The sequence below is a fragment of the Hemitrygon akajei genome, unplaced genomic scaffold (genome assembly GCF_048418815.1).
Source record: "Hemitrygon akajei unplaced genomic scaffold, sHemAka1.3 Scf000134, whole genome shotgun sequence".
Classification (NCBI taxonomy): Eukaryota; Metazoa; Chordata; class Chondrichthyes; order Myliobatiformes; family Dasyatidae; genus Hemitrygon; species Hemitrygon akajei.
In genome coordinates this window covers 1,448,643-1,472,978 of record NW_027332020.1, presented here as the reverse complement: position 1 = coordinate 1,472,978, position 24,336 = coordinate 1,448,643, and positions in this window count along the sequence as shown.

Below are 24,336 nucleotides of genomic sequence, written 5' to 3'. Positions count from 1 at the left end.
TACTTTCAGCCGCCTTGGTGGCTTCGTTCTCCACTTTCAGTTTACTAATTAATGCCTTGTTTGGCTCAGCGTAAAGTGTTTTCCTTTCCCTCTAAGTTTTTTTCGCATTAGAGTCGGTAAGGTACTGACCCGCTTCACTGTCGCTCTCTCTCGGCACTTGGATCACATCCGAACGGACTGACAGGAAGTTTCTGTGGAGAGGACTATAGTAAAAAACATAGGGTAAGACAGAGACCCGTGTGTTGCTTAACCAGTTAAGCTAACATTGTCTTTAAAGTCCTGTTCATCTGTTCAACGATCGCACTGTATTGTGGTTGATAGGGGATATGGAACCTCTGTTTTATCCCAAACAGTTTCATTAGATTTCGTATTACCTGTGTGGTGAAGTGGCAACTTTGATCTGATTCCAATGTCCCCGGCAATCACCAAAAGAGTTTAAAAAAAAACCACTACCAACCAAAGCCTGGCCGTACCGTCAGCAGTCTTCAATATCCAGTTGGGAAGGACTCTATCCACTATCTCAAGGACATATTTTAGTCTTCCAGGGCATGGAGGGAAAGGCCCAACAACATAAACCTGAAAATTATGCTATGTCATGACTAAGTCTATATGTTTAAAGATTGTTGGTTTCTCTGTCATCCCTACCTCTACATCTGGACTCCATTTCGCCACGCAGCTTGGTTCTAGATTGCCGAACTCACCAGCCTTCCTGCTCGATTCCGGGAATGTCTTTAACTGAGCTTTCACCTCTTGTTTAATCCATCAATGTTTTCTCTAGTCTTCTCAGATATTTAGTTCACCAAGGGAGCTGACGGTAAAGGTTTGTCATATATTGAGATATAACCTCTCGCTGCCCAAATGTGAAATTTGAGATTTGCTCACTTTCCTGCTCACAAACTCTCAGTGCTGCACAGAACAAGACGGGTCGCTGTAATACCAATGAACAATACAGATGGCAAATTAACCGTCTGAAGCTGTTATAAGAAAATCAAAATTAATATTACATTATTTATCACTGGGACATCACTAGAATAAACTATATGAGGATCGGAGAGAATCGGCAACCATACGAGTGCCGAGATACACGGTGCAGAAAACAATCTGGAATTGCTGAGTAAAGTAAAGGCTGCTGGAAAATGAAACAAGCTGCCTTGGTGGTTTTATTTTCGAGCAATTGATTAATTTACTACAACCTTATTTATGTAAATTAATGAACTTACTTAAATAGTTTCTTTTCATTCTTGCAACAGTAAAGAAGTTGGGCTGCCAAGCCACAGAAATTTACAGATCAGGCGCTGCACAATTATCTCTATGTGGTTGCTTTACGAGTCGGGTGCAAAATGAAGCCGGGCCGAAAGGTCTGTTTGCAATAATAATCTGTTATGCGGGATGTACTGCTCAGTACAACCGTCATCATTTATCAGGGCACTAACTCAAAATTTAACAAAACCCACTGCAGGAGAATTTTGCTCTGAACAGAGCTTAGGGAAAACAGAACATGCTTTAAGAGTATTTACTAGATTTGCGGAACAGCGGGATAAATAGGGGGACACACTGGCTCACACAGAATCAGAGGCTCGCTGGTTCATGACCTGAGACAACACACAAAACAATGTAGCAGAGAGTGACAGATAAAGAATTAAACCCACACACTCACACAGTAACAGAGACTCACAGATACAGAATGAAACCCACATACTCACACTGTAACAGAGACTCACAGATACAGAATGAAACCCACATACTCACACAGTAGCAGAGACTCACAGATACAGAATGAAACCCACTCTAACAGAGGTTCAAGGATACAGAATGAAACCCACACTCTCACACTGTAGCAGAGACTGACAGATACAGAATGAAACCCACACTCTCACACTGTAGCAGAGACTGACAGGTACAGAATGAAACCTACACTCTCACACTGTAGCAGAGACTGACAGATACAGAATGAAACCCACACTCTCACACTGTAGCAGAGACTGACAGATACAGAATGAACCCCACACTCTCACACTGTAGCAGAGACTGACAGATACAGAATGAAACCCACACTCTCACACTGTAACAGAGACTGACAGATACAAAATGAAACCCACACTCTCACACTGTAGCAGAGACTGACAGATACAGAATGAAAACCACACTCACACTGTAACAGAGACCGACAGATACAGAATGAAACCCATACTCTCACACTGTAGCAGAGACTGACAGATACAGAATGAAAACCACTCTCACACTGTAACAGAGACTGACAGATACAGAATGAAACCAACACTCTCACACTGTAACAGAGACTGACAGATACAGAATGAAACCGACACTCTCACACTGTAGCAGAGACTGACAGATACAGAATGAAACCCACACTCTCACACAGTAACAGCGACTGACAGATACAGAATGAAACCCACACTGTCACACTGTAACAGAGACTGACAGATACAGAATGAAACCCACACTCTCACACAGTAACAGCGACTGACAGATACAGAATGAAACCCACACTGTCACACTGTAACAGAGACTGACAGATACAGAATGACACCCACACTCTCACACTGTAACAGAGACTGACAGATACAGAATGAAAACCAGACTCTCGCACTGCAGTAGAGCCTGACAGATAAAGACTAAAACCTACACTCTCGCAGTGTACCAGAGAGGGAGAACTAACGAACCCCATACTCTCAGGCTGTACCTAGGTCTGATATCTAACACCACAGTCTCACTTTTCACCGGAGACCAGTTGTTACAGAATGAACCAGCCATCTTCACACTCTACCCGCGACAAGCAGGTGGAGAATGAAACAGACACTCGAATTTTCCGACTGAATGTCTCTCGTTTGTTGATTTTTTCTGCGCTGCTGTCGTTCTGTCTCACTAGTGCTGCATTTGATATTAATTTCATCTCAATCCTGTCTTCAGTTTCAGCTTGAAACCTTCTAAATCAAAAATCTCTTTCTCCGTAGCAGACTGGCCGATAACGCTTTTCTCCCAATGTACAGTTTTGTTTTTCTTTCATTCTGCTATGAATAATTCCTGTTTCTGCAAGTGTTTAACTGTCGCTTTTGCTTCTTCTCTCCCTTAAGCGATATGCTGTCTCAGCCGTAAAATACCGTGTTTAACACGTTCATATTGGGAAGAGAAAGACATAAACAAGGAGATCGGCAAATAATGCAATACATGTACTGACCTTCATTTGCCTGTATATGTGTGTGTGCGCGTTTGTGTGTGTGTGTGTGTGTGTGTGTGTGTGTGTGTGTGTGTGTGTGTGTGTGTGTGTGTGTGTGCGTGCGTGCGTGTGTGTGTGTGTGTGTGTGTGTGTGTGTGTGTGTGCGCGCGCTAATAATGTTTTTAATATGGCTTTATTTGATGGTGTGTCTCTATATGTCGGCCCTGATTTTATTTCTGCCAGCGCACTGCGAAGTTCATACCTGTGACACGTGCATTTTTATGCCGGTATTTACACCAGGGAGAAACGTGTTGATGTTTGTGCTCGTAACCAGAGGGCAGTGAATGTCACCCATATCAGACCATTACATTTCTGCATCTAGTTGAACGCCACAGTATTTCAGCATCTAACATTTCCTCATGTGGATTCAACAGCGGCCTTGTCTTTCACCTTACCGTTTCAAAATCCACAGCATCAATAAGAAATGTTATTCATATAAATTTTAAGATATCTATACATATACGCATAAACGTACACACACACACACACACACACACACACACACACACACACACACACACACACACACACACACACACACACACACACACACACACACACACACACACACACACACACACAGCCACATTACATGCGCAGACATACGCAAGCATATTCACAAACAAAGTTATGCCTACATAAATCCACAAAACAGATACACACATACACATACAGACACACACTCAACTACACACACATGCACACGCACTAACACACACGTACACACACACAAAGACAGTCACGCGCACACACTCACATATACACAGAGATTACAGCTGTGGAGAAGACAGTTTAAGGGATGGAGGGATCCGTGGACAGCTCTGTGCTTCAAGGGGTATATAAGCTTTATACAGTGGAAGCTGATTAAAATGACGGCGACACCGATGTGGCCCAGGGCTAATAGAGAATTAGACAGAGTGTCTCTGTAAACAGCGGGTACGTAATATATATGTCGACACACAGAGGGACGTTGTGGGGTGAGTTTGGGCCAAAGTGGAGCTACTGAATAAAAAAAAATGGGAATGACATTAACTGAAAGTTTGCAGGAGGAGACCGAGAGGGGTTCTCATATGTCCCTGGGTCCAGAGCAGACTAAAATTGTCCCATTTCTTTTGTTGGTTTTCTTTAGTTATGTTGAGACTCATGAACATAATTCCTTTAATCGTATGAATTGTACTGTGTCATTTCTTGGCACTAATTTGTAACAGAATAGTAAATTAGACAGCACTCACTGATGCACCATCAATAAATCTCGGAGACGGGAGGCAAACGATGGGCTTTTATTAGCTGCAAACTTGACCACAACATCTTGGGACTGAGGGAGGAGCAGTGCCTCCAATCGCCTTTATACAGGGGTCTATGGGAGGAGCCACGGGAGCAGTCAGCAGAGGGGCGTGTCCAGACACCCACACGATCCGGGTTTTACACTGGGAGAGCAGTCTCAATCTCACGAGTTTGGCGGGACCGGAGAGCGTCTTTCCAAGACTTGCAAAGCCAAGGATATCAGAGGTGTCACTGAAAACAACATATTGCACCGAACGATTGGCGGCTGTGGTTATCGGAACAGTGCGTGTTCTGGGCTGTTCAGAAAGTATCACTTTCTACTTTACATTGGAGCCTTTGATGATAATAAGTGTTGTATGGTCGTGCGAGCAAAGCGAGCTTACATACGACCCCCTCGTGGACTGCATTTCACATAATTCAACGCCTTTTCATACCTTGTCTCCCGTTTGTTCTGATTTTATTGTTCAATGCTCTGACAGTTAGATGGAGTTTTTCCGCCAATAAAGTCCGGATGGGGCTCCGGGTCCGCAGCAACGGAAAGAATGACAAGGACCCGGAGATGGAGAACCGAAGGAAAACGGTCATTTTACTATTCAGTATAACTGGTAGCTTTGTATTTCTGTGGTTAACGAGGGTGGTATTTGTTATCTACCGACGGGTTGCAAATATCACCCTTTATTTGGGCACGGATCCGATTTATATCGTGGAGTCCACGGCGACTATGCTGCAGATCCTCAGCTCCTGCACCAACACATGTATTTACGCCGTGACTCAGAGCAAGTTCAGAGAGGAGCTAAAGAACGCAGTGAAATATTCGCTGAAACTGTTAACTAATTTCATTGAATCATAGACAGACCGTTGGTTTCTGCAGTGGAATTAAATCAGTCACTATTTTCCTCCTTAAGGTATCTGCTTACCGATGTGTAGAACCACGGTTAACAGCTGAGCGCTCTGAAATACGTCTGCATTCCTGGTGATATACCCCGACTACCCTGTACAGGTGAAATTTGTCCTTCATCAGATATGCAATATATAAGGATCAGCTAAGCTGTAATTCACTCCGATGAACGCTCTGTAGAAGACGGGAACTGTCGGGGACGGTTCACTCATGCCCCGCCCGTTTTATTTTCATTCTCTTTGTTCGGTCTCATCCTTCGTCCTTGTGATGCTAATCCGGGCTGGTCCAGTCAGAATGGTTCATCTTCCTTTTCAATATCCTCCCCACTGTTTCTCGTTTTCCTATTCAGTGATGCTCTCGATGTTTTGCTCCCAATCTCTCAGTCGATGACCTCGATTCCAGCGTACACTCCCCATCGCCTGTATACAAATTTTGAATGATGAGTTGCAGCATGAGGAATCATTATCGGACCTTCACACAGCGGAGTGATATGTGTTTTGTTTTCTTTTTCAACACTCTCTCCATCTCTGGACTGCTCTCTCTTTGACCTTTCATATCTGCGTCTTTATCTCTGTTTATCTCACAAGGCCCCGAGACGATCTGTATCCTTACTTCTCCCTCTGTGCCTGTTTCTCTCTGTCCACACGCCCGACTGAACAAAAACATCTCATTGCAGTATGTAGGAATATATACTTACACTGATAATAAATGTACGTTGTACTTTAAAGTACCAAAGCAACAGGATAATATATTTGATTTTTTTTTAAATCTCTGTGTGTGGAACTCACTGGATTCTGAGGATGTAATCGATTTTTGAAAAAAAAAAGATACTGAAAATCCGAATTAAAACTAATCAGTTGTAATTACCGTTCATCAAGAGGGGAAAAAATACATTTTTGTCTGGTGTTTGGAGGACTCTGTCTTTTGTATTGATCATCTGATGCGGCAAACCACACGTAGAAATATTGCAGAATTCCTTTAAATCGTGCTCTACTACTCTCTGACGGAACATTACTCTGTTTATAGAATTTCCTGTTCCGTCCAACTGAGGACCCGTCTTCCACCCAATCAGAGTTTTACAACATCAGTGAAGTAAGAGCTGAGACGACGGATAACGTTTCGAGCGCGGATAGATTATCCATTCTCCTTATCAGTCTCTGTCCTCCTGCAGCCTCCCTCCTTCTGCAACACTTGCTGCTCCTCACCTGTCTACGTATCGTCCGCAGTTTTGGCTGCAGAGCCACCAATTTCATCATGGTAAAATGAAGCGGTTCCAACACATCCCTGTGGAACACTCCTTGCCACCGGGAGACAATGAGAAAGTCATCCCTTTCGTCCCACACTTTCCCCACTATTACTCTATGTATGCTAGTATCTTTTATGTAATAGACTGCGCGAATTCATGTGCGGAATCTCGTCAAATTTCTTCTGAAAATTGAAGTGTACAACATCCACCGATTTTAATTTGTCCACCCTGCTTGTTATTTCCTCAAAGAGTTCCAACGGGTTTGCCTTTCCCTTAATCCTGTGTATGTCTGCCGCGGCTCCCTGTATATCTAGAATATGGATGCGAGCAAGTGGACATGTAAGGACAATAGAAAGAGCTGGGGAATATTTAGTTCTAAAATTACCCTTGATGGTTAGCATGGAGTTAATCAGTTGAAGGGAATATTTCTATGGTGTTTGTCCCTCTGTTTCCCTCTCAAAATCTACTCTGCTCTGTTCTCTCGGGTTCTGTCTGGTTCAACTAGATAATCTCTCATTCTATAATCTTTAACCATTTGTGATAGGACAATACCTTTGATCCAGGAATTCGCTAAGGTAATATCTTCTGGAATGTCAACGTAAACGTATTCTCTCGGAAGTAAGGGATTCAGAACCGTACATAATTCTCGCGGTGTGGCTGTGCTAATCCTCTGCACAATTGCATTTCCAAACTCCAGCCCTGTTGTAATAAATTTATTTGTGCCATTTGCTGCCTTCTCTGCTTGATGCACCATCAAACTAACTATTCTATATCTCACACGCAAAAACATCTCGATCGTTTTGACTTTCACACGCGTAATCTTCTTTACTTGCTTCCTCACCCTCACTCTATCATTAACCTCCATGTACAGATTTCCATTTGTTCTTTCTATCTATCAGTACGCAAGTCTAAATTTGCGCGTTAAATCTGGCCCTCTCACCTCCTTGAGTTGTCAGAAAACTTGGAAACACCCTCTAAGTCATGCTTGCAGGTGGAAATACAGACGATGTCCGTGTCGGGTACTGGCCGAATCGAAGCGACGAAACCCGAGTCCGAGGCTGTATGGAAGAACAGAGAGCGAGGAATGTCACAAGGTTTTGACGATTTAAGAAACCGGACGGATGGAAATGGCCCGTTGTCGGAGTCGCAGGCGAGGGATTGTCCGGCACTGCTCGCTTCTCCGCGGCTGAGCTCGTCTCTGTGCTGGCCTGAGACTGTGACCTGCAACTGGTGGATTCTCGCCCGGCTGCAGTGATGCCTGACTCTGTGACCTTCAGTTGTGAATACTGTTTCCGTGCTTTTATTTTGTACGATATATTTCTCTCTCTCTGCACACTGGGTGCTCGTCAGTCCTCTTTTGTTTTAATGAGTTTTATTGGGTTTCTTTGCTTCGTGGCTGCCTGTACGGAGACGAGCTCAAAGTTGTATTAAGTCTGCACACTTTGATAATAAATGAAGGGACCGACCGACGCAGAGAGAGTGAAAAAGCGAAACGAATCGCTATCGTATGTTTTGTCGACATTCACGCCAATCGTTCAGTCCCAAGATATTGTGGTGGCATTAGCAGTGATCGTTAGAGAAACACAATATTTTCCAGCACTTTGGATAAATGGAAACGTGTTTCACTCTTTAAGAAGGGGAGGGAGAAGCCAAAGAAAGAACGTTAGCTGGACGTCAGTGTTTGGGGCGATGTTACAGTCCATTATTATGGATGGAGTGTCGCGGTACCTGGAGGCACATAATAAAACAGACCAAAGCCAGCATGGTTTCCACAAGGGGTAATCTAACTGGATAAATTGTTTAGAATTCACTGAGCAAATAACAGGCAGAATAAACAAAGGAGAGACGCTGAATGTCGCTTACTTGCAGAACTCGTTGACAAAACGCCTGGCTTGAGTCTGCTAAAAAAATATAAAAGCCCCTCATAATACAGAAGAGATGCAGCCATCTCTAGACGAATAGCTGACTGGGTGGAGGCAAACAGTGAGAAAAAAGGCGGACTTTTTACCAGTCGTCTGATGGTGACTGGTCGGAATTAGGGCCGCATCCATGCACATTATACGACAGTGAATCAGGATAATGAAACTGGTGGCTTTGTGGCCATATTTGCGGACTATCCAAATATTGGTTGAATGGTAGGCAGTCTTGAGGAAACAGAAAGTTTGCAGAAGACCTTGGACAAATCAAAGAAATGGACAATTGAGCGGCAGAAGGACTATTGCCATCGTCGTAAGTCGCATCTGGAATTTATATTCGGTGGACGATTTCCCTCCACACCGCTCTGACATATTGGGAAATCATGTTACAGGTTACAGTAGTGGTTTGCCTTTGCTTTCTGCCGCGTGAGTTTAAAGAGATCACTATCTCTTGCAGTGGATGACTTAGACGTCTAAGTGCCTTGTCGTGCTCTTAGCAACGCCTGCTGGTCTGCCTTCTTGACTGTCGGACCATTAATTGTTCTCTTCTGCTCTATCTGCCAGAGCCAGACTTCACCCACTGGGACAGACAGATCCCCTACCTCACCGAGGGTCGAAGACCCATTGGCTACCCTCACCTGGTTTAGCCCGTCTGCCGAGACGGTTTACTGGGGTGTGGGCGCTGGTCCTGTTACAGCTACTTGGAGCCACAGGTAAGAACTGAGCGGCAGGTGGGGATCAAAGGTGGACGAGCTGCCCTGAAAAAGGCCCCGCACCAGAGGTGCTACCGCTCCCTAGATACCCCATACACCCCAGATGGACTATATTGCAGGGAATTGTCTACTCGGGACAAAATCGGGAAAGAAGAGCCCTAACAGGAGTTCAGAAACCTAGTGCGGGTTTCGCTTGCTCCTGCCCCACTGAACTCATTTCTGCATACCTTGACACTGTCTTATCCCCCCCCCCCCCACTTGTTCAATCTCTTCCCACCTATGTTCGTGACACTTCTCATGCTTTGATTTTTTTTTCGATGATTTTAAATTCCCGGGCCCTTATTTTCTCCATGGACGTCCAGTCCCTATATACCTCCATCCCCCACCCGGACGGTCTCAAAGCCCTTGGCTTCTTTTTGGATTCCAGACCTAACCAATTCCCCTATACCATCACTCTCCTCCTTCTAGCTGAATTAGTTCTTACTCTCAATAATTTCTCCTTTGGTTCCTCCCACTTCTTCCAAACCAAGGATGTAGCCATGGGCACCCGTATGGCTCCCAGTTATACCTGCCTAAACAAAAAGTCCTGACAAAGGGTCTCGGGCCGAAACGTCGACAGCGCTTCTCCCTATAGATGCTGCCTGGCCCCCATCCCTTCCCACCGATCTCCCTCCTGGCGTTTATCCTTGTAAACCGAACAAGTGCTACACCTGCCCTTACACTTCCTCCCAGGGTCCCTTTCAGGTCCGTGACAGTCCTTCCAAGTGAGGCGACACTTCACCTGCGAGTCGGCTGGTGAGGTATACTGCGTCCGGTGCTCCCGGTGTGGTCTTTTATATATTGGTGAGACCCGACGCAGACTGGGAGACCGTTTCGCTGAACAACTACGCTCGGTCCGCCAGAAAAAGCAAGATCTCCCAGTGGCCACACATTTTAATTCCACGTCCCAGTCCCATTCTGATATGTCTAACCATGGCCTCCTCTATTGTCAAAATAAACCAAACTCAGGTTGGAGGAAGAACACCTTATACACCGGCTGGGTAGCCTCCAACCTGATGGCATAAACATTGACTTCTCTAACTTCCGTTAAAGCCCCTCCTCCCCTTCTTACCCCATCCCTGACATATTTAGTTGTTTGCTTGTTCTCCATCTCCCTCTGGTGTCCCTCCCCCTTTCTTTGTCATGAGGCCTCTCTTTCCCTTTCCATTATCCTTTCCCTTCTCCAGTTCTGTCTCACTTTCGCCAATTACCTTTACAGCACTTAGCTTCATCCCACCCCCTCCGGCCTTCTCCTATCATTTCGCATTTCCCCCTCCCCCTTCTACTTTCAAATCCCTTACTATCTTTCCTTTCGGTTAGTCCTGACGAAGGGTCTCGGCCTGAAACGTCGACAGCGCTTCTCCCTATGGATGCTGCCTGGCCTGCTGTGTTCCACCAGCATTTTGTGTGTGTTGTTTGAATTTCCAGCATCTGCAGATTTCCTCGTGTTTGCTCCCGGGCGAATTCGGGTTTGTTTGATCCGGAGCGGCGGGGGCTGAGGTTAGACCTGATAGAGGTTTGGGGGGGGGCGTGGGAGGAGAGGAACCGATAGAGCAGACAGTCCCTTTCTTCCCCCCCTCCCCCCGGGTGGAAAAGTCTCCGACCAGAGGCCAGAGGCTTAAGGTGAGACGGGTGTAAGTTCAAAGGAGATGGGAGGGGCGTGTTGTTTTTTTTTAACACACCTAGAGCGGTGGGGGAGGGCCAGCGGTACGACAGAGGCGTTTACGAGGCTCTTAGGCAAGTAGGTGGATATTTCTGCCCATCGTAGGGTTGGGGGTTGGAATGTAGAATGAATTGTCGCGGTTGCAGAGAGAGAGAGAGAGAGACAGGCAGATGATAAGGCGCAAGGGGGGGGGGGGGCGACGAGGTAGATCGTAAGGTCAGAGATCTATCTGATCGGCCTAGAGTATGGAGCAGTAGCCTGAATACAGCGGGGGTGAAAGCTGTCCCTGATCCGGGTGGGACGCGCGTTTGTATCGCCTGCTAGATTCTGTGGTGTGGGGGGAGAGAGAATGTCCGGCGAGGGTGGGGGTCTTTGATGATGGCTGCTTTACCGAGGCGGCGGGTAGTGTGGACGGAGACCGCGGAGGGGAGGCTCGTGACAAGGGCTCGTCAGCTCTCTTTGCTGTTGGGAAATGAATTGTCCCTCGTATTCTTTATATCCGCGCTCTCTCTCTCTGCGCCCCTCCCCTTCCCTCCAACCCACTCCGTTCTCTGCTTCCTCTCTCCCTCCCAGTCTCCCGCTCTCTCCCTCCGTCTCTCTCCAACCCACTGTCTTCTCTACTTCCTCTCTCCCTCTCTCCCTCCGTCTCTGTCTTTCACACCTCTCTCTTTTATGCTCACTCCCTCATCCTCTCTCTTACCTCCATCGCTCCCGCCATTCCCCCCCCCGCCCCCACCCCGCCCCGCTCTTCCTCCTTCACGCCCTCACTCTCTCCAAAAAAGGGGCAGAACCGAGAACGGGGATGGGGAGGGAGCAATTGACTGTGCAGCAGATTTTGAGGACAAGAGTCCATGGTACTGGGCGCGGGGCTGAGTACGGATATTGTGGGCCGAAGGGCCGGTGACGCCGACGCCCCGCACTACCTACCGGCGACGTAGCTCGGGTTGTCGCAGTGCATCTGCAGCACGTAGTATTTGGGATCGCCGAAGGCGCCCAACGAGAAGCCAGCCTCGTCCGGGTAGATGATCAGCTGTGGGAGAGAGAGGAGTACGGGGCAGATGAGAGGCGGGATACTGGTGGGTGTCATCAGACACGCGCGGGAGAGTCGTGCCGAGTCTCTGCCCCCGCCAACAGATTTTACCCCCACCTTAACACGCCCAGCGAATCCCCTCCCACAGGCAACAAATACTCGCCCCCACCCCCGCCACCATCATCCGCCGAGTCCCCTCCCGCAGCCCACGGGCACGCTCGCCCCCGCTCCTCTCGAAGCACCCGATTACAACCCCCTCCCCCCACTGAATTCCCCTCCCGCAGCCCATGAATTCTCTCCCCACACACAGTCCCTCCCACCATCACCACCATCTCACGGAATCCCCTCCCGCAGCCCGCGAACACCTCCCCCAGTCACCAACTCTATCTCCCCCCCCGACTGAATTCCCCACCCGCAGCCCGCGAACACCTACCCCAGTTACCAACTCTATCTCCCACCACCCACTGAATACCCCACCCGCAGCCTACGGACGCTCTCCTCTGTCACCAACTCTCCGCACTCACAAAATCCCACGCAAATGTTCCTCCCTGTTACCGACCCACCACCGCACCACCCCCACCCCCTCTACCCCGAGTACCCTCTCACAACCCCCGGGCACGCTCATCCTCCTCCAACACCGGGGCCAAAAATTGCTCGCGACGCGGTGCGGCGAACCCCACCCCCAGCGAAAAATCAGTGTTGCATTCCACCAGCATTTTGTGTGTGCTGTTAGAATTTCCAGCATCAGTAGATTTCTTCGTGTGTATTCTCTGTAGTTGCCAGTTTGAGATGTTATGCAATGTCAACATTTATTGCGAGAGAACTAGAAAATAAAAACAAATGTGTAATGCTGAGCCTTTATCAGGTTTTAATGTGATTATGGTTGAAATATAGTGAACGGTTTGGGTCCCTTATCTAAAATGGATGTGCCGGCATTGGAGAGAGTCCAGAGGACGGTCACGAGAATGATGCCTGGAAGAAAAGAGTTACATATGAGGAATATTTTAGGACCCTGTGTCTTTGTCGCTGGAATTTGTAAGAATGATATCGGGATCTCATCGAAATCAATCGAATATTGTCAGGCGAAGATAGAATGGAGAAGAAGGATTTTTGATGTAGTGTTAGCATCGATGGCCAGCGGGTATACCCTCAGATAAGGACGTCCCTTTAGAAAAGGGACGAGAAAAAAGTTCTGTAGCCAGAAAGTTAAGGATTTCTGGAATTTATTGCCACGGATAGCCGGAAAGGGCAAGTAATTGGGTACATTTAAAGCGGCGGTTTAAGAGGTGGACAGGTCGTAAGGGTCTCAAATGTGAGGAGGAGAAGGCAGGGAAATGGAGTTGAGAGAAATGATATGTAAGACCGTAAGAGCAGAATTAGGCCATCTGGCCCATCTGGTCCGCTCCGCCATTCAATCATGTCGGATCCTTTTTTATTCTCTCCTCATGAAATCCAGTTCCCAGCCCTCTCCCCGCAACCTTTGGAGTCATGTCCAATTAAAAACCCACCAACCACTGACTTAAATACACCCAACGACCTGGCCTCCACAAATGGATGTGGCAATCAATTCCACAAATTCACTACCTTCTGGCTAAATGGTTTCTCCCTATCTCTGTTTTGAAAGGGCGCGCCTGTATCCTGACGTTGTGTCCTCTATCCTATAATCTCCCACCATGGGAATTACCCTTTTACACATCTACTCTGTCTAGTCATTTCAACACTCGAATAGTTTCAATGAGAACCCCCTCTCAGCCTTCTGAATTCCAGCGAGTACAGTCCCAGAGCCATCAAATATCTTTGTGAACGTCCTCTAGACTCTCTCCAATGCTGGTACGTGTTTTCTCAGATGAAAGACACAGCACTGTTCACAATACTCAAGGTGAGGCCTCAGCCGTGATGGAATGGCAGAGAAACATCAATGAAAAAATAACCTAATTCTGTCCCTATATCTTGTGGCATTGAGGCCAAATTTGGTGATAAATTAATGCTGAATGTTGCTTTTCATGATTCACATAACAAACTATCTGGCGTCCCTGTGACAAAATTTGGAGGCTTGGAAGCTATAAACTGACAGTTTCAAAGGTGCTTCCCCCCCCCCCCCCGATTAACCCAAAGGTTAGGGTTAGGGTTGAGGTTGAATGTCACCCCTGGGCGTCCTATGCAGCTGCGATAAATCTTTCAGCTTACAAAAACTATCCTTATAGTTCAAACCGAGTGTTCCACGAAACATTCTCATGAAACGTTGCCAGTAAGCTTTCCAGTCTAATGGAATCCTTCCTATGGCTTATACTCGCAATATGACCAGATACACCATTTCAATGAGAATATATGAATTCTATTACTCCTGAATTCACAGATTCAACAGATACTCTCAGATGATGCAATCAATCGTCCCTGATTTATATAAAAATTCGGTCTCCGGAGATATAGTTGCACCTCTGAATAATTTTCTTGGTTACAGTTACCTGAACATGCACTTCAGTTCAACACCATTGGCTCCGATGTAAATATTGGGCCGATTAAAGGCAAATGCAACAACATTCTTGGGCATGACAGCAGCAGTATTCATCTGGTGGAGATAATGGCTGGGCTCCACAGACAAAGACAAAGCTTTGTCAAGGAGAGGTCACATTTACACACACACACACACACACACACACACACACACACACACACACACACACACACACACACCACACACACACACACACACACACACACACACACACACACACACACACACACACACACACACACACACACACACACACACACACACACACACACACACACACACACACACCTCTGCAGATGCTGGAAATCCAAGCTGCACACACAATGCGCTGGAAAATCTCTACTGAGTTCCTCCAGAATTTTCAGCATTTCTAATCTGCCACAGGTCACATTACAATTGAAGAAACTTTTCAGACTGCAATGGAATGAGCCGACCAGAATGTAATAAAAACATTACTATAAATTGTAATATGAATACATGTAGAATGGCTGGAAATGAATGACAAGCGTCAGACACACTTTAACTGTATGTGATATGTAACTATCGATATGTGACTCTGTGTGTGCGTGTGTATGTGTGTGTCTGTCTATTTGTCACTGATACTGACTGCACCGGCCGCTTCAAACAGCCGTCTGACTTTTACCTCTCCCTCATCGCCCCAGTTTTCTTCACCGGACCGACTGAGAAAGACTTCATTCAAATCTGATTTCCCCTCCTGTCAAGGGACAAGGTTGAGAGCAGCCGCTCCTCTCTCACACACACGTTGTGTCACAGAGCAGAGAGTGACCAGCAGCTCATCAGTTCCATACTCCCAGACAGCAGAGTCATTCTGTCCCACACTGAGCCCAAGATGCAGACACACATTTTCAATACACTGAGCCACAGACAGTCAATCCTTCATTGTTTTCTGTACACAGTGTGCTACAGGCAGACACACTGGCACGGACCCCACATCCCCACCCACGGAGTTGAAGGAACAGCAACAACAGTGTTGGCAGAATAAACGTGGGTTCAGTAAAGGACAAAGAGATGTAAAGTTGGGAACATCAATGCGGTGTGGGTGAAATGTAATTAATTTTCTGATAAGCACATGCATTTACGGGTAATGCACTTTTGTTGACTCAAAACTAATCAGTTGGTTAAAGGCAGAGAGACGGAATAAATTATCCCTTTTCGATGTCAGAAGGTGTGACCAGTGGGATTACACAAGGATTGGACCGAGTCCCCAGCAGTTTTCCCGTACTGGGAAAAATACTCTACACTGGCCAGTCATTCCCTATGCTCCCAATCTCCAAGTGTCCGTGGGCTCCTCCTTATCGGCGATGGTTGGTTTCTCGTTGCTGAAGTGTTATCGTCCCGTGTATTTGGAACTCGTGTTTCTCATCTTGTGGATCTCCAAACCATTGATTCCTTGTCACCTCAGCTATCTGGGTCAGCTTCTCACTGGTCATTGTACAGGTCTGAAGCCAGCACTGTGCCATGACTCTGCTCACTCCTGCCTTTCCAACTTGTGCTTACTTGAACTCTGACTGGTCTAAACCAGCTAACTATAGACACCAGACAGAGTCTAACGATAATACAAGTTGCCTCTTTTGAGGGTCTGGCAGTACACAGAGCAAGCAGCTATTCCTGTGAGAACAGTCCCAGATTTAACAGGTCATTAACTTAAGTTCCTTGTGAACACGTGCAGTTGCTTGGATTAGATAACTACTTGTCTGAGAATAGTCTTGGGATTAGCAGGTCATTATACGAAGCTTCTTGGGTCCACGTTAATTTGCTCAATTTGCATTATCCCAGAGCAAGTATCAGTTCAGAGACAACCAAATCGGTGGAAAGCAAAGGCAACCAGTTTGTTAACTTCCTCTGTCCTTGATTACACTGTAGTTTCATCTGGCCAACATCTGCATCATCTTCATCCAATGATATTTATCTTGTAATCACTATCCCCCATTCATTCAGTTGGCTGCCCAGAGAACTCCTACGGAACCCCAGTAGAGGTGGAACGGTTACATTCTGTATGAAATATTAACGTTTGCGAACTGAATTCACCGAATTTATACTGACTGCATTCTCTGTATTTCGTGAAATAATTATCCTCGTTCTTTTTTCCCTTCGTTCTGCCTTCCATCTTCTCCTTTGATATGCACTGAGCAATCAATTATGAGGGTACATGAAACTAGTATTACAGCAGCATGTGTTACTATTCATATCCATGGATATATTTGAGCATTTGTGTTCCAATTCTCAAACGTACTTCAAAACCTTGGGTGGCTGAGCAGTTCATTTGACTTACCAGAGTGTGTGTTAATTAGTTTACTGTGTTCCGTCCAGTGATGGATTATTTCTGTGGTCGCCTCCACAACACGTGTCCGGTCTGCAGTCAAGTCAGGGATTGGTGGCCACATATTCCCATAGATATTCATCTGTATCAGTGCATTGGGTGTGGAAGTTCTCCTTCATGACCTTGTATAAAACAAATTCCAGTCCTCTGTTTCTGTTTTGTTAGATCGTATCACCGGGTCCGTTGAGAAGATATTTTTGTGTTTACTGAGTGTTTTCCAAGCAATGTATCACTCCGCCATACTGGTTCTGGAACAAACTGACTCTGGCACAGTCATGGTTAATGGCATCGCAACAAAATACAACATTCTCTTCATGTTGAACAAACCCATTAAACCACACCGGTTATATCTTCTCTTATTGACAGTGAAAATCTTAAATTATTTCTATTTTTTTCTATACCATCGTACCTGGAACGTCAGTTGTCTTTGGACTCAAGATGTCCATTTTCCCTCACCCAATTATTTTTCGGAAAATGGGGGACCGGCACACAGATATTTTCCTTATCCCTTTGATGGTTTGACAAACCGCCCTGTTCTCAGGGTGATGGAACTGACAATCACTCCATTGATAGGACCTGTCCCAATCTTCTTAAAACACTTGATCCATTCTGAACGCACCCAAGTCAGGGCTGTCATGTATTTCCGGTATCGATGGTAATAACATTCCTGTTTCTCCACCACCAATTTCAGCTCGTTGATATGGTACCACCCACGTTTTGTACTTTGTCCACTGATGAACTTGTTTTCCCTATAATTTCTGAGAGCACTGCAAAAGCTTCGATTTTAAAAATGAAGGTTGGTGTATTCTAATCATCAGCTTAGAATCTAGACTGACCTGTGACTCAAAGTAGGCTTTATTCTGTTGTTTCATCTTCCCCTTTTGGTGGGCTGCCACATATCTGGAATCTTTCACAGACTCTGCCATTGTTGTGCCCACTTCTCTGACACAACCCCTAAAACCTTATCTAAAACCTTGCCTCTTTTAGTCATAAGTTTATAAGGGCAGTAGCTGTTGAACCAGTTGAAGATGCTAATGATTTCTATATTATCAGGAAGGCAACAGTTAAAGCTAAAAGCCACTTTGTTCTATGATATTGCACCGCTTTTGCAATCATAGTTTTTCAGTGTTCGATTCATCCTTCCACACACTCTCTTGACTGTGGTTTACAGTGTTGATGAAATTGCTGTTTGATCCCTAAAAAAACCATGACATATTTCATTACGTGGGCCGGGAACTGTGTACAATATCCGTTTCGATACTCCAGCAGATAAATATATATATTTTTTACAATGGCCTTTGCTGTGCTTGTCTTAGCTGGGAAAGCATTCACCCACTTCGTAAAAGTGTGTAATAGTGCCAGATTATTAAAGTAGCCTCCTTGGGTGGGCGGTAAGGGACTAAGATAATATATCTGCTCAGTAGTCTATGGCCCTTCTCCCTGTCTGGTATGTCGAAGGGCTCCTTTCTTTACATTTCTGCAGGACTACATTGTGCACAAATCAAACATCTCTGCATAAAATGTCCACATCATCCTTCATCTTAGGCAACCAACCTATTTCCTTGATCTTCTCCAGGGAGCTTTTGCATCTCTGGTGTCCCATATATCATGGTAATAATGGGACATCTGGTTTCTTCCTTCCTCTGGAACCGCAAGATTTCCTTCATGGAGGACAACTCCATCTTTAACGAAAAGTCCCTTGTGTTCTTTGTATAGTTCACACTCGGGGACAACACAATTTTATATCTCCATTTCTTCTGCCCTTCTGTTAAATCCACAGTCTTAATCTGTTTTTCCTTCCGCCTCCCAATCTGCTAAAACTGTGGCTGCCAGAATAAAGCAACTTGCCTCACCAATTCGTCAGCCATTCCCTCAGGAGATAATTTAGAGCGGCCTTTCACCTTTATGACTCCAAATTCTTTCCCCTTTGCTCCTCAAATGTATAATGTCATAGAACAGCAGATGGGAGCGGCTTACTGCCAGCTGAACTAAACCTTCTGGCTTCCCACAGAGGCAAATGTTCTGTAAGGCTGTTACAAGCTGGTCAGACTGACGATGAGCGTTCTCTCTGGCTAACCAGGCATGCTGCAGCTGCCAGGTCTGCTGCCTGTGCACTCATGGTCTGGGTAACTGTAAGGCTACATTGTACATTTCCTGGCCATGTTCATCCTCCCCCCAGTTCTTCTCTCACCATCCTGTACTGATGAGGAACTGTCTACAAAAAAAAGTTAAAAATTAAACTGATCGGTATATGAGTGTATCTATGCCGAGTACGGTAAACCCGTTGCTTAAAGGTAAATGGACATTCAGAAAAAAATAATCCGTGTGAATTTGAATTGGTAATTTGAAATTCGCTTCCTAGGAGGCTGGTTCAAATGGAAATATACAAAGGATGCTGCTGAATATTTTGAAATGCTGATCATGAGTTGTAGGGTTCCAATGGGAAAAATGTTTTGATGTAATCGTAGCAACTGCCTTGTAATAAATAAAAACGTTTACAGATTTGATAGCGTGCAGTTTCGGTCCTGTAATAATTAAATGAATTTCAGTTTAGACAGCGTTGAGTTTCAATCTGAATCCAGTGTTCTGATTACAAAATCAGTACTAACTCAGTATATTATCCAAGTCCTGCATGATGGTCATATTAAAGTCCGTTTTTCAGAACACTGTAATAGCAGTGTCCAGATATAATTGTAAAGTGTACAAAAGATTATACATCCCTTGCGGAACATCACCGGCCTCTGTCCTCCAGGCAGAGCAGACTACATCCACTGCCTCATCGGCCTTCCCTTGGTTCGCCAGTTCTGAATCTACACAGTCAGGTCGCACAAGTTCCCAGGCACATTCGTTCCGAATGTGTGCACCATAGGGCACCCAGTCTAATACCTTACAAAAAGAATGTACCCCACATCGACTCTTGTGCTTCGTCTACCTGTTTTTCACTTTATTTATTCTGGCTCATAAGGGACGCAAAACCATGCTGACTATGCCAACCAGAATACGGTTCTCCGTAATTTCCGTCTCTAAGAAGTCTCTCCAACAACTTGCCCACTAGTGACCGAAGACTCACTGACCTGTAATTCTCAAGACTATCCCTATTACATTTCTTGAACAAAGAAATAACATTTGCCAATCTGCAATCCTCCCGCACTACTCGTGACCAGTGATGATGCAAATGCCATGTCCAAAAGCCCAGCAATATCTCCGCTCGTCGTTTTCTCTAATTACCTGGATTGCATACCTTCTAGCATCGGGAAATGGATTATATTCATGTATTCCCAGTTTCCAGCTCGTAATTCTTAGCGTCTGCATGCCTCAGCACACCTGCCTTTGTTCGCTGTATCCACATTCATGAAGATCTCACTCACTGGTAAATACCGAAGCAAAGTATCATAAAGGACTTTCACCGCCTCCTTGCACTCCAGACTCATGTTTCCTCTTTTATCTCTTATCTCTTACACTCTCTCTCTCTCGTTACCCTCCTGTCTTTCACCTATGCCTTCTCCTGACCCCTTTTAATTCTTCTAAGTCTATTGTTAAATCCCTCCTGCCTTCCAACACCTTAAGAATATTTATTTCTTCTTCTTGAAGAGGTGTTCCATATCTCTCATCAACCAGGGTTACTTTACGGTGCCATCCCATCCCCGCCTCAATGAAACAAGCCAATGCTGAACCCCAAAGTAGTGCTCCATTAGCAATTTCCATATTTCTCTTGTGGATTTGAAGGAACAAGCCGCTTCCCTAATTCGGTTCCAACGTTCCTCCCCACGACTATCAGTTAAGTATTATGAAGGACCCCATGCACCCCTCATACAATCTCTTCTCCCTCCTGCCGTCTGGGAAAAGGCTGCGAGGGATTTGGGCTCTCACGACAAGACTATATAACAGTTTCTTCCCCCAAGAATTCCTCTATACCCGAAGCCTGGATTGACACCTTGCCCTATTGTCCTGTTTATTATTTATTGTAATGCTGTTTTGTGCACTTTATGCAGTCCAGTGTAGGTCTGTAGTCTAGTATAGCTTTCTTTGGGTGTTTTTTTATTATGTAGTTTAATCTAGTTTTTTGTACTGTGTCATGTAAACCATGGTCCTGAAAAACGTTGTCTCATTTTTACTATGCACTGTACCAGCAGTTATGGTCGTAATGACAAAAGAAGTTGATTTGACTTGATATTGTCTGCTGCTATCCCAGTGTAAGGTATGTCGAATAGCTGTGCTCTATCGATCTGAAATGCTGACACGCGGAGAGATCAGTTTCCTGACCCATTTCACTTTTTGGTATTAGCTCAAGCTGTAATTTTCACGAGTCCGCCTGCCAGCTACTTGTGCCAGGTCTCCTTCCCATACACAACTGAGAAATTCTGTCACATCTAAACATTTAAACAGGGGAATTGCGGATGAATGTCAGTGAAGTTTAAGTTGCCTTTGACAACAGCTCTGTTAATATAAGCACCTGTTCAATATCTATGTCACGATCTGTCACTGTCTCTGTGTGTTGTTTCACTTTTGGTGATGGGAACTCTGTACAGAGTACTCTAAAACGAGTGTTTGTTCCCTTCCTACTTCTGACTTCCACTCACAGTCTAATGACGTACAATCACACCACGGTGTCCTTCTTTACCGCAGCTGTGACGCTGTCAAACTCTCCCTGTGTTTATAAGACTTTCCCTTTACACTTTTTTACGCGACTATGAGCATTTTGAAACATCTGAACCCTGAAAAGTTCATTCCTCTCCTTGAGATTGAATTGACTTTATTTCTTACATCCTTCACATACATAAGGAATAAAACTCGATCGGTTACGTTTCCGTCTAAATGTGCAATGTACAATCCTATGAATTTATAATAACATAATAAATAGAACAGTCAATATAACATAGAAAAACACTCAAATCAGCGTGAGTTAATCAATTTGATGGCCTGGTGGATGACGCAATCACGGAGCCTATTGGTCCTGGCTTTTATGCTGTGGTACAGTTACCAGGATGATTGTCAAGTCTCCGTGATAGTTTGACATTTATTAATTTCAGGATGTCCGGGCACAATATTTTTTGAATTTATGACATATTTGCCAAACCTAATGATTTATTCCAAATGTTTTATTATAAAACTCAGCTGAATTGCAATTGGTGTGGGCGTTATCTACAAAGATGATCTTTTAACATTAAAACATACTTCATTCCATCCTTCAGCTCTTGTCTGAATTTCTTCTGTGTCAGTGTATAGATGCAAGTATTAGTGCACACACTGAGAGTTTGCAACATGTACGCAGATTGTTGTAGTATGTATACCGGGGAACTCAAATATCTGTCGAGGTAATAGTAATTTACCGTTTGCCATTTCAGCGAACGAGCTACATAGGGCATCCAAAGTAATATGAAATTAGATGAAATTGCAAACAATAAAATCATCGATTTTCTGCGGTTTTCCAACTCGGTATCTTTCAGATTATCACTGCTCTTCCGAAGCCCTCTGCGGACTCTATTTGCCGCAATTATATGTCTGACTGTTAACCCATTGAAGATAACAATTAAGCCGATTGGTAGCAATGGTGTTGAAATGCCATCTAGTAATTCGTATCCTTTCCACACGGGTGAAGTAGAGTATTCATCTGTGAGGGCGCAACGCCACGGTATGCTGTCAATAATAACGTAAGGTTCAACAGTAAAGTAAAACGGGACATTTTTCCCGCAGCTCACTATAACCACGGTCACCATAACCACCGTTGCTGTTCTCTCAGTGCAGTATCGTTCTCCGAGCTTTCGACAACATATTGCGATGAAACGATCGAAGGTAAAACTGACTGTAAACCAAACAGAACATTCCATCGTCACAACATATAATACGCCTGTGACTGCGCATACAGGAGTGATGAGCAGGAATCTAGAATAAATGTAGATATTGTTGGTCTGTTCCACTAAAGCGAAAAAAATAACCGCCATCATATCCGCTGTTGCCATTCCAACCAGGTAACGGGTGATGCATTTGGAGAGTCCGCATTTTCCCCGAGATAGGATCACAATCGCCGTTAAATTAACTACAAGAAATTTGGAGAGAAATAAAAATCAACACAGAATTATCGTTAGCTGCAAATGTCTGAATGCCCACCATTTTTCCAATGCTAAGCAGGGAATGTTTTTTTTTGTTTTGGAAGTGAAAAGCAGGAATTCAATTTGTGTGGAATCTGTCCGTGCACTCCGGCTGGACAATAATGGACAGAATTAGCAGTGGGTTGGTGACTTTCCGACAGATTAGAGCCCGGCATCTGCTTTCCACGTCACGTACCCGTGAAGGTTGATCACTCCATAATCAACACAAATTCCGTTATTTGAGGTGAAGTAGCTAAAGGGTTTATGTGTAGTCAAAACATGAGATTTAATGCATAAGTTATAATTTAACGTTTTATGGAAGAACAGACCGAAGTGTCGATATTCGACTGGCTGGTCAGTTGAAAAAGCTTCTGATCTGGAAAAACGAACACGATCGGCTCAGGAAGCTTAGTAAGGTGAAACTGTGGAACTATGGCAATATCGGCAGCAAAGTAATTGACAAAACAACTAAAGGGCATCACGTAGCAACAATATGGAAGTTGAATAACAAAACTATCAGATGTTTTAATCCTGAATTCTAGAAACACATTTCAGACGAAGGTAGCATTGGTGCTCAGTAAAAGTCCAAACAGCGCAAATGAACAAAATCAAGATGACTACGGTACCATACATAGAGTGACCAGCTCAAGTACCTTACCAGGGATACCAATCGCTACAATTGTCGGATAGAAAACGCCCGCGATGTAGTAAATCGCTGGATATTCCATATTCCGTCAGAGGCAGCGTTCAGTTGCAGGGAACGATCCAAATGCTCGTATTGACTGGTGGCAGGTTTTACAGATTTATATGCAATTCAGAGTAATTCCGCTGAGGCAATTAGTGTGGTTATGACAACTGTCGCATGAGGAACAGCCAGCTACACAAACAGTTACATTAAAATGTTACATTCACTCTGTAAACTGGCCAATAATTTGTATCCTCAAGGGATGTTACAAGTTATTATCTTTTAGACAAAGGATAATACGAACGTTACCTATGTACTTTCCAAGACATTTAATGTCAGCTGCTAAAATGGGACATTTTCTGCTCAGTGTTGTTTCTAACATAGGCAATCATCCTGAGAAATCAAGATGGACAATCAATTTCAAACAGGTTTATTTTGCCTCATTCAAGGGAACACATTCACTGTTGATATTGAGGGCGGGTTTTCAGCTAAGCAGGTGAAATAGGGTAGAATTTATTGAGGGGGAAGATAGGATCATTTTCACTGTCGCTTGATTTAGACATTTCGAGTCATTTGAATGACAAAAGTCACAGTAACGGTGAGGACATGTATCAATATAAAACACGTTGTACGTATGTTCTTTTGAGCATATAAAAGAGATAGACAGTAATATTCCAGG